This window comes from Chionomys nivalis, chromosome 20 (assembly GCF_950005125.1).
Source record: "Chionomys nivalis chromosome 20, mChiNiv1.1, whole genome shotgun sequence".
Lineage (NCBI taxonomy): Eukaryota > Metazoa > Chordata > Mammalia > Rodentia > Cricetidae > Chionomys > Chionomys nivalis.
The window spans coordinates 226,625-239,200 of NC_080105.1; the positions used below are offsets into that span (position 1 = coordinate 226,625).

General features: G+C 42.9%; 1 protein-coding gene across 1 annotated transcript in view; it reads left to right on the forward strand.

Annotated features, from left to right (window-relative positions):
• Positions 1 to 12,576, forward strand: part of LOC130863110 (zinc finger protein 431-like) — a 70,187-nt gene that overhangs the window by 36,253 nt on the left and 21,358 nt on the right. The gene's annotated exons all lie outside the window — the stretch shown is intronic.

A 12,576-nucleotide genomic window follows, 5' to 3' on the forward strand; every position in this document is an offset into this window, starting at 1 on the left:
GAACTTTGTTGAGAGTGGGGGAGACTATGAGCTTGTAATATTGTTGCCTCACACTATGTAATTGAGAATTGCTTTGAAAACCTAATCCTGCCTCTGCTGTTTAGTGCTAGGTAGATAGTCCTTCAGCTTCTACAAGACTGGGCCTTGACTGGTCAGTGAGAAGGAAAAATAAACCAGGTGATGAGTGACCTCCAGTTGCTCTGACTTTCAGTGTATGATTATAGATGAAGAGGGTGAATACATAGGTCAAACTTGAAGCTGGTAGATTCATAGTGCAGAAAGGGAGAGAAAGGACAGTGGTTGAGAACTTTCCTACACCAACAGTAGTTGAGATTAGCATTGCCGAAGCAGGTAATCAATTTTAGGTGCTCCACAAATATCATGATGGTAATTTTGTGATGTCCACAGACCGGGCAATCAAGAATCTGGATAAAGAACTGAACTTTATTCTTTTTTAATTAAAATTTCCAACTGCTCCCCGTTTCCCATTTCCCTCCCCTCCTCCCACACATTGCCCCCTCTCCCCTCTCCCCTCCCCTATCCCCACTCCTCTTCTCCTCCCCCCAGTCCATTCCCCCTCCCTCTCGCTACTGAAGAGCAGTCCAAATTCCCTGCCCTACAGGAAGACCAAGGTCCTCCCACTTCCATCCAGGCCCAGGAAGGTGAGCATATATAAAAAAAAAAAAAAAAAAAAAAAAAAAAAAAAAAAAAAAAAACAGGAAATAAGTCAATGACAATGCATGGGAGGGTAGATTAAGAAGGCGCGTTATCACTCACAGTAGAATTTTAGGTGGCAGTCAAAACAAATGAATTGCTGTAAAACAAAAAATATGGCTAAATCTTAGCAGTAACTGTTAATTTAAAAAAGCTTGATGATTTCATGAATGTAAAATCAAAATAAGTATATTTAAAAATAAATATATATCTAAAATGCGAAAAAAAAAAAAAAAAAGAACTGAACTTATAAGGAAACAAATTGCTATAGTTACAGTAGTTCAAACAAAATAGATCTGAGTAAAATGTGGCCCTGCCTAACAGGACTGTTATTTTACTGGTTTTAAATGTATACCCTGAGATAAAAGGTTTGAGAAATCTTTGATGTGCTCTAATATAAATCCCTTGTTTCTGAAGCACATGGTCATATATCCTGTTTCAAATTTTCAAAATAATTTTTGAGATTATAACTATATCATATCCACATTCTCTTTCTTGTCCCCATGCCTTACAATGACCCCTTAATATCTTCTAATTCATGCCCCATTTTTTTTAACAACAGTTGTAATTGTGACTTGTGTTTGGTTGCAGGATTTCCCAGGAATGAGGTGATGGGTTGGCTGCACTGCACATTGAGTGTGTAATGGAATGTACATACAAAGGACCATGTGCTTTGGATGAGGAACAGGATAAGGTCTAGGAAATTGTATGAATGTGTACTGAAATACAAATTTTCTGGACTAAGGCCCTGTCTACTGGGCTGGGAGGGCAGAGCAGGAAGTACTGTGCTGTCTGAGTTATTTTATATCTAATCACCCATAAGGGGAGCTGATAATATTCTGATGCCCATCAAGGTGGTCTTAGCCAGTAAGGGACTCTGGAAAGTCTTAGCAAGCAGGAATAATAGTGGCAGGTAGCTGGCAGTTGCTTTCCAAAAGTCTTCTCTACTTTTGTTGTAATGAGTTGTAAGGAAGACCACAAGCTATGCCATAGTGAGTGTAGGGTGTTGAGAGAAGGTCTGTTGAGCTGTCATTTCTGCTGGGATTTGGATAGACCATTAGCCAGGCTGTGGTTATGTTGCTCTATGTAATGACCTGGGCAGTGTTCCTTGTCCTCTGAGCCTTGCTGTGTATGGATTTCCCAGGGAGAGGGAGAATCTGCAGCGCTGGTGTGGTAGGATATTATGCTTGTAATCTCACTGTCCAGTGTACACACAGGGTCTTGCTTTTAGTATACAGTAAAAAGATAGATTTGAAAACTAATAATCTGGTTCCTAGAAGTTCTGAATATTGCAGCCTACTTTCAAGTTTGTCTTATAATATTTCAAGTAATTTATAAGCTGGTAGAACTACAGTGATGTTGATTTAGCAATGCATGATTTAAATGTCTCTAACTTTCTGTTACCACCAGCTGCAATGGTGTGATTCATTGATGTTTAGTTCCAGGGAACAAAGGGAGTTTCTGAGCTGCAGAGGTTTCTTAGGTTTGTATGGTTTTGGGAAGATAGGGCAAAATCTATACCTTGTGCTATAATCTATGAGACAGGAAGCAGAAATTGTTCTTTATTGTTTTAGGATTTGGCATCAGTGGGACTGGGTTCACCTGAAAACACAAGGAGGTCTAAGGGGCTGCAGAACCATAGCAGTATATAATCTGTTTTTGCAGAGAGGGATCTAGAGCATGGAGTCTCTCTGGAAGAAACACCAGTAGCCGGAGGGTCAGAAACATCAATTTAAGGGTCACTTTGAGGTAATTTTGTGAAAATTGTGAAGTCTTTATTTAATTTCTTTTTTTGATTATTTATTTATTTATTAAAGATTTCTGCCTCCTCCCCGCCACTGCCTCCCATTTCCCACCCCCTCCCTTTATTTAATTTCTATACATATAGAATCATAGGTAGCTGGATAACATTGGTCAAGATCGCACGTTTCCTGACTAAGTTTCCTTTGGTCTTTTGATTAATAGCTGACTATATTTCCCTGTTTTTGTTCTTGGCTTTTTGTCTCCATTCTCTTTATTCTTTCCCAAATATCATATACATTTTTGACTGATCAGGTTTGTGGTAATTTTTTTTCTGAGACAGGGTTTCTCTGTAGCTTTTGAGCCTGTCCTGGAACTCACTTTGTAGACCAGACTGGCTTCAAACTCATAGAGATCATCTGGTCTCTGCCTCCTGAGTGCTGGAGTTTAAGGTGTGTTCCACCACCACCAAGAAAGAAGTCACATTATGTCAGTTTGTGTACTATTTTTTCATAATCCCATTGATTACTCTGTGTGCTTTCAATACGAATGTAGATTTGTAATCAGCCTTTCTGTTATAAATTGTTGGGAATTGTCATTGTACTGTATTCATTTATGGTGTAAATTTAACATACTCATCATCTTAACATTGATGCATCATGTTTCCAATGGTCATTTATTTACTTCTTTATTTATTTAGGTTTTGTTGCTCTTGTTGTTAATCTGTGAGAGACTTTTGGTTTATTGGATAAAAGGTATTATGGATGTTGACAGGTGGCTCAGCACATATTCATTTTGGAGGTGACCTGAGTTCAGATACCTACACTTAAATTGTGAAGCCCATAAGTCTACCATTTCAGATCCAGGACATCTTAACCCTTCTTTTTTTGTGTTACTTGTATACATATGTGTGGCGAACTATCGCCGCCATTACAAGATGGCGCCGAGAGCCTGATGAACAAGTGTGTTTTGGCGTGTTAGACCAACGTCTCTACTGCCTGATCTTGCTCTTGATCTGCCCAGCAACAGCTGCTTCCAATCCCATGCGGCCACGTCTCTTTCGTTCTGAACACGCCCATTCTCCCTGTATATATTCAGCCGCTTTCTGCCACTCGGGGCCCCCTACTTCCACCAGTCAACTGTAACCGAGTGCACTTCAATAAAGCGTGATAGAGAAGGATCCTGTGTCAGTGGTCATCATTTCATCGCTGGTCGAGTCTTGGCGGGCCACAGCTGGTGCCGAAACCCGGGAACTTCGGTGGACACCGTAGGGGGCCGAAGAGGATTCAGAACTCTACACGCGAAGTGGTCGACGTCGGTAAAGTATCCTCAGGTATGTCGAGCTTGCTGGTGGGGGGGGGTTGAGCCTGTGTGGTTTGGCATCGCTGCGGTAGTCTTTGGGTTGATAATTTTTTTCTGCTGCCTGTGCTTGCGGTGTGATCATCCCGGAGAGGAGTGCCTCTGCTGCGTGTCAAACTGAAAGTAAAATCCCGGGTAGACAACTCGGTATTTCAGTCCCATCGTAAGACTCTCGTAAAGAAGGAAGGTGATGGGCTCGGACAGCAGCAAGGGTCAAGCGCCCGACTTTGTTAGCCCAATACAAGCTTTATTGAAAGAACGGGGATTGAAGGTCTCTGATGGCACTATTAAAACCATATTAAAAGACATTGACCAACAGGCGCCGTGGTTCGTAGTGTCAGGGGACTTAAATATCCCTTGTTGGGAGAAACTGGGGAAGGACCTCGACAAGGCAGAGGAAAGACATCAACTTAGAGCAGGTACAATCCCGCTCTGGAAATTAATTCGTGCTTGTTTAAAAGAAGGCAAGCATATGGAGCATGTGAAAAGAGGGCGACGCGCGTTGACAGAGCATCAGGATAGCCTCTCAGAGTTAAGCTCAGTGAAGGGAGATGAGGATAGCAAAAGAAATGGATCCAAACTGGGAGAGAAGGAGAAACCCAGTAAGAAAAAAAGGGACCCCGATCATGGGATAGAGAAAAAAGGAAATCCCGATCAGGGAGCAAAAGGGGAGGAGGGTGAGAGACCCGTGCCAAGTGCACCCCTCTACCCACCCCTCGATGAATTTTTAGATGAGTTTGCCACCATAGACTTGTATGAGGATGAAGGACTAGAGGGAGATGAGGAACTAATTGAGTGGGAGGAGGAGGAGCTGGAGGAAGAGGCAGCTAGATATGAGGAGGGCCGATATGAACCACAGCCTAGCTATGCTTCACCGCCATACCCAGGTCGGAACAAGCGTGGTACGGCAGGGGGAGCTCATAGACTCTCTCGAAATACTCTTCGATATCTAGCCGAACTTACCCCAATCCCGTCTATGGCGTTTCCTGTTTTTGAGGATCAGGACCAGCGGAGGTATCATGAACCAATTCCATATAAACAGCTGAAAGACTTAGTCGAGGCCTCCCGGACTTGGGGACCCAACGCACAGTATACCATAACCTTATTGGACAGGATATTGAATTCAGCATTAACACCCAATGATTGGTGGGAGATAGCGTGGGCTTGCTTGACCACCGGGCAATACCTAGATTATAGATCTGTGGTGACAGAGGCAGCCCACGCGCAGGCTAGAGTCAATGCTCAAGCACAAAATACAGCGCCATGGAATGCTGACATGCTTCTGGGTCAAGGCCAATGGGCCGTGAACCAGACAGCTTATCCAGTTCAGGTTTATCAACAAATCCATGATATTTATAAAAGGGCATGGAAAATGATCCCAAAAAGAGGAGAAGTGTCAGGAAATCTGACTAAGATAATACAAGGCCCAAATGAGCCATTCTCAGATTTTGTAGCTAGAATGGTAGAAGCAGCGGGAAAAATTTTTGGTGACGCCCAGGAAGCCATGCCGCTGGTGCAGCAGTTAGTGTATGAACAATGTACAAAAGATTGCCAAAGGGCCATTACTCCCTGGAAGGGAAAAGGGCTAGATGCCTGGCTAAAGGCCTGTCGTGAGATTGGAGGCCCATTGACAAACGAAGGGCTAGCCCGTGCCATGATAGCTGCCACAAAACAAAAGAGCCGCCAGAATGGCTGTTTTGCCTGTGGTAGGCAGGGACATTTGAAACGTGATTGTCCAAACAAAGGGAGCTCAAGCAATGGCCCACCGGCGGGCAGACAACCAGGCACCTGTCCTAGGTGTAAGAAAGGGAAACACTGGGCCAATGAATGCAGGTCAACAAAAGATATTAATGGTCAACCCATAAACAACCCATATGTTCCCAGGTCAAAAAACATGCAGAGGGGCCCTTGACCCCAGGGCCCCAAAATCTATGTGGCAATACAGGAGGGGAACATGGATCCTCCCAAATCGCCCGACGAGCCACATCAGGCTCCGCAGGGATGGACCTCCGTGCCACCTCCGGGTTGGTTTTAACTCAAAGTATGGGAGTACAAGCGATCCCCACTGACATGAAGGGACCGCTTCCAAAAGATTCAGTGGGAATTGTTATCGGTAGATCCTCTAGTACAATGAGAGGGCTGCTGGTACTCCCAGGAGTTATTGACCCAGATTATCAAGGGACCATTAAGATCATGTGTCACTCTCCTTTTGGAATTGTTTCTATAGCTCCGGGAGATCGAATAGCTCAGATGATAGTCGTGCCATCCATGCATGAGCGCTTTCTGGCTCATACCGCGGAGAGAGGAGACAAAGGGTTCGGGTCTTCCAGAGTAGATATGGCCTGCCTTTCCTTGGAGTTGAACAATCGGCCGATGTGTACATTAAAAATAGAAGGGAAGTCCTTTACAGGGCTGATAGATACAGGGGCAGATAGGAGTGTTATGAGCCGTCAGTTTTGGCCTAAGAGCTGGCCGTTGCAAAAGGCTTCACAAACACTCCAAGGGCTAGGATATCAGAACACACCTGACATGAGTGCGAAGAGCTTAAAATGGAATGTGGATGGCCAAGAAGGATTTTTTCAACCTTTCGTACTAGATCTGCCATTAAATTTGTGGGGAAGAGATGTACAAAAGCAACTAAAACTTATGTTAACCAATGAGGGAAGTTACTCAAGTACTAGCCAAGAACTTATGAGTAAGCAGGGATATATGCCTGGAGCAGGTTTAGGCTGTAATTTACAAGGTAGGCCTGAGCCTATTATCCCAGAGGGAAAACATGATAGAAAGGGTTTGGGTTTTTCTTAGGGGCCACTGAAGATTATATAAAAATTCCATGGAAGACTAATAAGCCCGTATGGATACCCCAGTGGCCCCTCTCTCAGGAAAAACTCCATGCGGCATGGCAGTTGGTGAGAGAACAATTACAACTAGGACATATAGAGCCGTCCACGTCGCCATGGAATGCTCCCATATTTGTTATAAAGAAGAAATCAGGAAAATGGCGCTTATTGCATGATTTGAGAGCCATTAATGCACAAATGTCCTTAATGGGCCCGATTCAAAGAGGCCTTCCTGTGCTTTCAGCTTTACCTAAAGGATGGCACGTATATGCCATCGATATTGTTGATTGTTTTTTCTCCATCCCCTTGCATCCAGCTGATAAAGAGCGCTTTGCCTTTACTATTCCTTCATTAAATCATGAGGAACCCGACAAACGATACCAATGGCGGGTCCTGCCTCAGGGCATGGAAAATAGTCCTACTATGTGCCAGCTCTTTGTGGATGCGGCCCTTACCCCTGTTAGGAGGAGTTTTCCTGATGTAAGAATAATTCATTACATGGATGATATCTTACTAGCGAGCCCAGAGAAGGTTAAGTTAGATCAGGCCTTAATTGCCTTGGAGGCAGCCCTGGGAGAGAAAGGACTTTATATAGCTCCAGAAAAGGTGCAAAAGACTGAAACGGTGGAATGTTTAGGATCTAAGATTGAATTACAGACAATCAGACCACAAAAAATTAAGATAGGCACACAACACCTAAAGACCCTTAATGATTTTCAAAAGCTTTTAGGAGATATTAATTGGTTGCGCGGATATCTCCCTATGACGAGGGAAGAATTAAAACCATTATTTAGGATTTTGGAAGGTAATCCTGATCTTAATTCACCAAGGAGTTTAACGGCAGAAGGACGCGAAGCCCTCAAATTGGTTGAGGCCGCAATTCAGAAAGTACAAGTGATGCGCATTGATCCTTTGCGCCCATTAACGTTTTGTATACTTCACACTTCTGGTAGCCCCACGGGGGTGTTTTGGCAAGATGCTCTGGTATGGTGGATACATAGCCATTCTCAAGGCCAAAAAACTTTAACTTATTACCCTGAAGCTGTTGCCTCTCTGGCCTTATTGGGGCTGAAGTTTTCAATTTCTACCTTTGGGTATGCACCAGATAAATTGATCATACCCTATACAAAAGAGCAGGTAGAGGTCCTTGCTGGTACAATAGATAGTTGGGCCATTCTTGTTACAGCTTATTCAAATTTGATAGATAATCATTATGCCCAAGATAAATTATTACAATTTTTGTGCCATAATATTTTCTTATTATTACCTCTCAAACACCGATTTCAGGTGCACTGCATATTTTTACAGATGGATCAAAAACAGGATTAGGAGTTTATCAAGTTATGGGGAGCAAGCCAGTGCAGTTACAATTTCGCCCTGGAGCCCCCCAGGTGACTGAATGTTTGGTCGTTTTGGAAGTTTTCAAGGCTTTTCATTCATGCTCATTTAATTTGTTATCAGATTCCTCCTATGTTGTTAATGCGGTTCGACACTTGGAGGCTACATCACATATTAAAGAACAAAGTATGATTGCGGCAGTCCTTTATCAAGTACAACAATGTATTTATAAAAGAGACACGCCGTTCTATATTGGTCACATAAGGGCACATTCAGGCTTGCCTGGACCACTCGCTGGTGCTAATGCCACGGTGGATGCTCTTACAAGAGAACAGCTTGGACTGCTATTATACGACCCAGTACTCCAAGCCCAATCCTTCCATTACAACTTTCATGTACCTGCCGAGACGTTACACCTCCGCTTTAATATCACTAGGAACCAAGCCAGAGACATAGTCAAATCCTGCCAGACATGTGTGATGTTTCATCACCCGCCTCAGACCGGGGTTAACCCTCGGGGATTGAAACCCCTAACCTTGTGGCAAATGGACGTAACCCACGTTCCTGAGTTTGGCAAACAGAAATGGGTGCATGTTTCTGTGGACACCTATTCAGGTGTCATTCATGCTTCCGCCTTAACGGGTGAGAAAGTGAGAAATGTAAAAACCCACTGTCTAGAGGCCTGGGCAGCTTGGGGAAAGCCTGTAACCTTAAAAACAGATAACGGTCCTGCCTATGTGGCCCAGGGCTTCAGATCCTTTTGCACTCAAATGCAAGTAGCTCATCTCACTGGGCTGCCCTACAACCCTCAAGGGCAAGGGATTGTTGAACGTGCAAATCGAACCCTCAAAGAGATGCTACAAAAACAAAAGGGGGGTATTGAGGGCTCTGCCTTTCCCAAGGATCGTTTATCACTAGTCCTCTTTACCTTGAATTTTTTAATCTTGGATAATCATGGCCGTTCACTGGCAGATAGACATGCTGGCCACATTATAACATCCACAGAATATGTAAAATGGAAAGATGTGTTAGATAACAAATTGCATGGACCGGATCCTGTAATACAGAGATCCAGGGGAGCTGTTTGTGTTTTTCCTCAGGAGCGGCCCAATCTGGTGTGGGTGCCTTCGAGGTTAACCAGAACAGTGGCAGACAAAGAAGACGCCGGACAGCCCCAGGATGACGAGCCAATTCTCGAGGAAGCACCGTCTGACCCTGAACATCATACTCGCCCTTGCTCCCCTTCTGATGACTGTTAATAGCCAAAACAATTATTTTTGGGCAGTTACCCGCACCTGGCCCATTCCCATGCCGGTTACTAATGTTTCTAGAATCTTGCCCCATTTGTATATAAAAGATTGCCTTTTTGATTTGTCCTGCCAACAAGTAGATTATAGAGAAGAAGCTTATAATGCAACCAGCTACGATTTACAGGGAACCCTTTGCCTGACTAGTAATAGTAGCGCCTCCCTTCCCTCTTGTTTGATGTTAGACTTTAAGATGTTTGCTAGTTATTTAGATCCTTTAAATGGCATTCACGAATCGTGGATGCTTGATGCCATATTTCAGACTCTTAAGCAGGCGAATGGGGGCAAGTCAAGTGGCTCAGGTGATATAAGCAACCAGACTGTTTTTAATGTTACCACCTATACGTTAAATGTTACCGCTGCCCTTCCATTTGTTGTTCAGACAGGTAATTCCAACGGGACAAAAGACAATACCCATAATTACAACCTACCCTTACCTCGCTGTGAGCGTAGGGTAAATTTTCAATGGCCACCTACATTTTTAAATTGTGTCCCTCGCTTTGACAAGCCCAAACCAGCTTCTCCGGGCTGGTGGCTTTGGAAAGAGCTACCAAAGTCAACGAAACAAGGATTAAAAAGGGGTCTGCTTACCTCACCTTGGATTTATTCCAATCATTATGGAGGTTTTGTGGATCTGTCACCTTTTATTTTATTTAACACTTCCAAGTGGATATTAACAAATAGTTCAGGAGTGTTAAATGGGTCCAAGTTGTTGATCCAAGAGAGTGAAGGGGTGGCTAATATTTCCAAATCAAAAAATCCAGTTTGTGTGGATGCCCCGTTTTTATGGATTTTAAGCAATCACTCTACCGACAAGCAGCTTAACTGCTCAAAGACTTCTTGTGTATTATCTCAATGCTGGTCCTTTCGGCACACAACCGGCCTGCTAGCGAAGGTGCCTACCTTTGTGTGGGTACCAGTGAAGGCAGACCCAAATGAATTTTCTGTTTTGTCCCTGATTCGGCAAAAGCGAGATTTCGGTATCACAGCAGCTATCGTAGCAGCTATTGCTGTTTCCGCAGCTGCGGCTGTTACAGCTGGGGTAGCTATGGCCAACCAGGTACATGTAGCAAATACCATTAATGAAGTAGTGCATAAAACCTCAGAAGCCCTGATACAACAAGAAGCTATAAATAAGCATTTGGCTTCAGGAATTTTATTACTTAATAAGAGGATAGATTTAGTGGAAGAAAATTTATATAAGATGTTTGATGTTATGGCTATGAGTTGTGTTTTACGCAAAGAATACTTATGTGTTACTCCTTATTTTGCATAATTTAATGAATCAAAACGATTATCCAATTACTTGAAAGGTAATTGGAGCTTGGAGTTTGAGCAATTACAATCCAATTTAAGCTTGAAAATTTTAAGTTTAAATGCTACCAAAGCAGAAGTGATTACACTTGGAGAGTTTACGGACTGGCTGGTTACTACCTTCTCTTATATTAAAGAGTGGGCTGGGGTTGGTGTGATTGGTGTGCTGATGTGTGCATGGTTGATGGTGGCACTGTTCTTGATTATAAAGATGATGAGAGCACGCAAAAGGGAGAAGATGGCAATTGTCCGAGCACTCGCTGCACTTGAGGCTGGCACATCCCCCCAAGCTTGGCTCACTATGTTTAAAGAGACTTAAGCCGTGTCTTTGCACCCAACGGGTCCTGTTGCCCATTGCACTCGGAAGAATGGCTTGCCTTACCCGGGGGGGCTTGCACCACAGAGTGCACAGGGTGAGCCACCCTGGAAATCATGGTTCCGTGCAGACGGGTTTCCTCTGACTAATTTTCCCGTCCCTGGAAAAACAGAGATTATCATTTTTGCCCAGGGGGGAACCCTCTAATTTCAGCCATGACTGGAGGTCTCTTTCTCTAATCAAACAAAAAAGGGGGAGATGTGGCGAACTATCGCCGCCATTACAAGATGGCGCCGAGAGCCTGATGAACAAGTGTGTTTTGGCGTGTTAGACCAACGTCTCTACCGCCTGATCTTGCTCTTGATCTGCCCAGCAACAGCTGCTTCCAATCCCATGCGGCCACGTCTCTTTCGTTCTGAACACGCCCATTCTCCCTGTATATATTCAGCCGCTTTCCACCATTCGGGGGCCCCCTACTTCCACCAGTCAACTGTAACCGAGTGCACTTCAATAAAGCGTGATAGAGAAGGATCCTGTGTCGGTGGTCATCATTTCATGGCTGGTCGAGTCTTGGCGGGCCACACATATGGAAAACATTTTCACTCTTGCTCAAACATGTGCAAAAAATAGCAATAAACTTGATTTCAAAAGTGCTTGTGACTTATAAACAATTAGAGTAAAACAAGTTGTTTTAGGTGTGCACTGGTTCTTTAAAAAAATTAGTTATCTTGCATTTTGTTTTGAAATGTTTTCATTTCCTGCCTCTGATTGCAGACGTACAGGCAATCATCAATCAACGGGAGTAAAATGGTGTCTAAGTGATCCTAACAGACATACTTTTCTTTATTATAAGATAATGACATATTTTTTAGTAGTCGAAATTATTTTCTACAAAGTTAAGACATGAGAAGGTTTCAAGTGAATGTCTCAAATTTTGCTGGAACAACCCTCCTCACCTGGCCATTATCTGTTATTGGTAAAAGATAAAGAACAAAAGTGTATAGGATGAGTGATGGTCAGTGATTTCTTAGAGTTTGATTTTGGTTAGAATCTTGTAGTTTTTATTTAAAGGACCATAGTGTGTCTTTATGTTGTTGTTTGTCAGGGCTACCCTTCTATGTTATTGATTTTTATTAATTGTTATTTAAGTATATTGTTCATTTTCTGGAAAATAATGGTTTCACCAATTTTGTTTTCAGGTTTCTCATATTATGAGTTCCTTGATTTTTGTTGGTTTGGGAAGTTTCTGTGAAGAGATAGTTTTAATTTTCTCTTCTTTATGTTAGATATTTGTCTCTTTCCATTTCCTGGCATATCTATGTTCATGCTTATGTTGTTGCTGCTTAAAGATTGACAGGCAATGTAGTAATCATGTTTAAAAACTTCTTGTATATTTTTATCTCTTTCTTCTAATTAGCCTCAGCTATCAGCATGACATAGTGTAGAGTGATCTGAGAAAATACAAATTGAGAATATGACTAGATCAGAATACCTGATTAAGGTATCTGAGAGAGATTGTGTTGATTTTGATTGATATAGAAAGGGTGTTCCACTGAGTTCACAATATCTCTAAACAAGCAGTCCTGGAATAGATAGGAAAGCTAGCTGAGCACAAGACAGAGACAAAGCAAGAGGGAAAGCCTAAAAA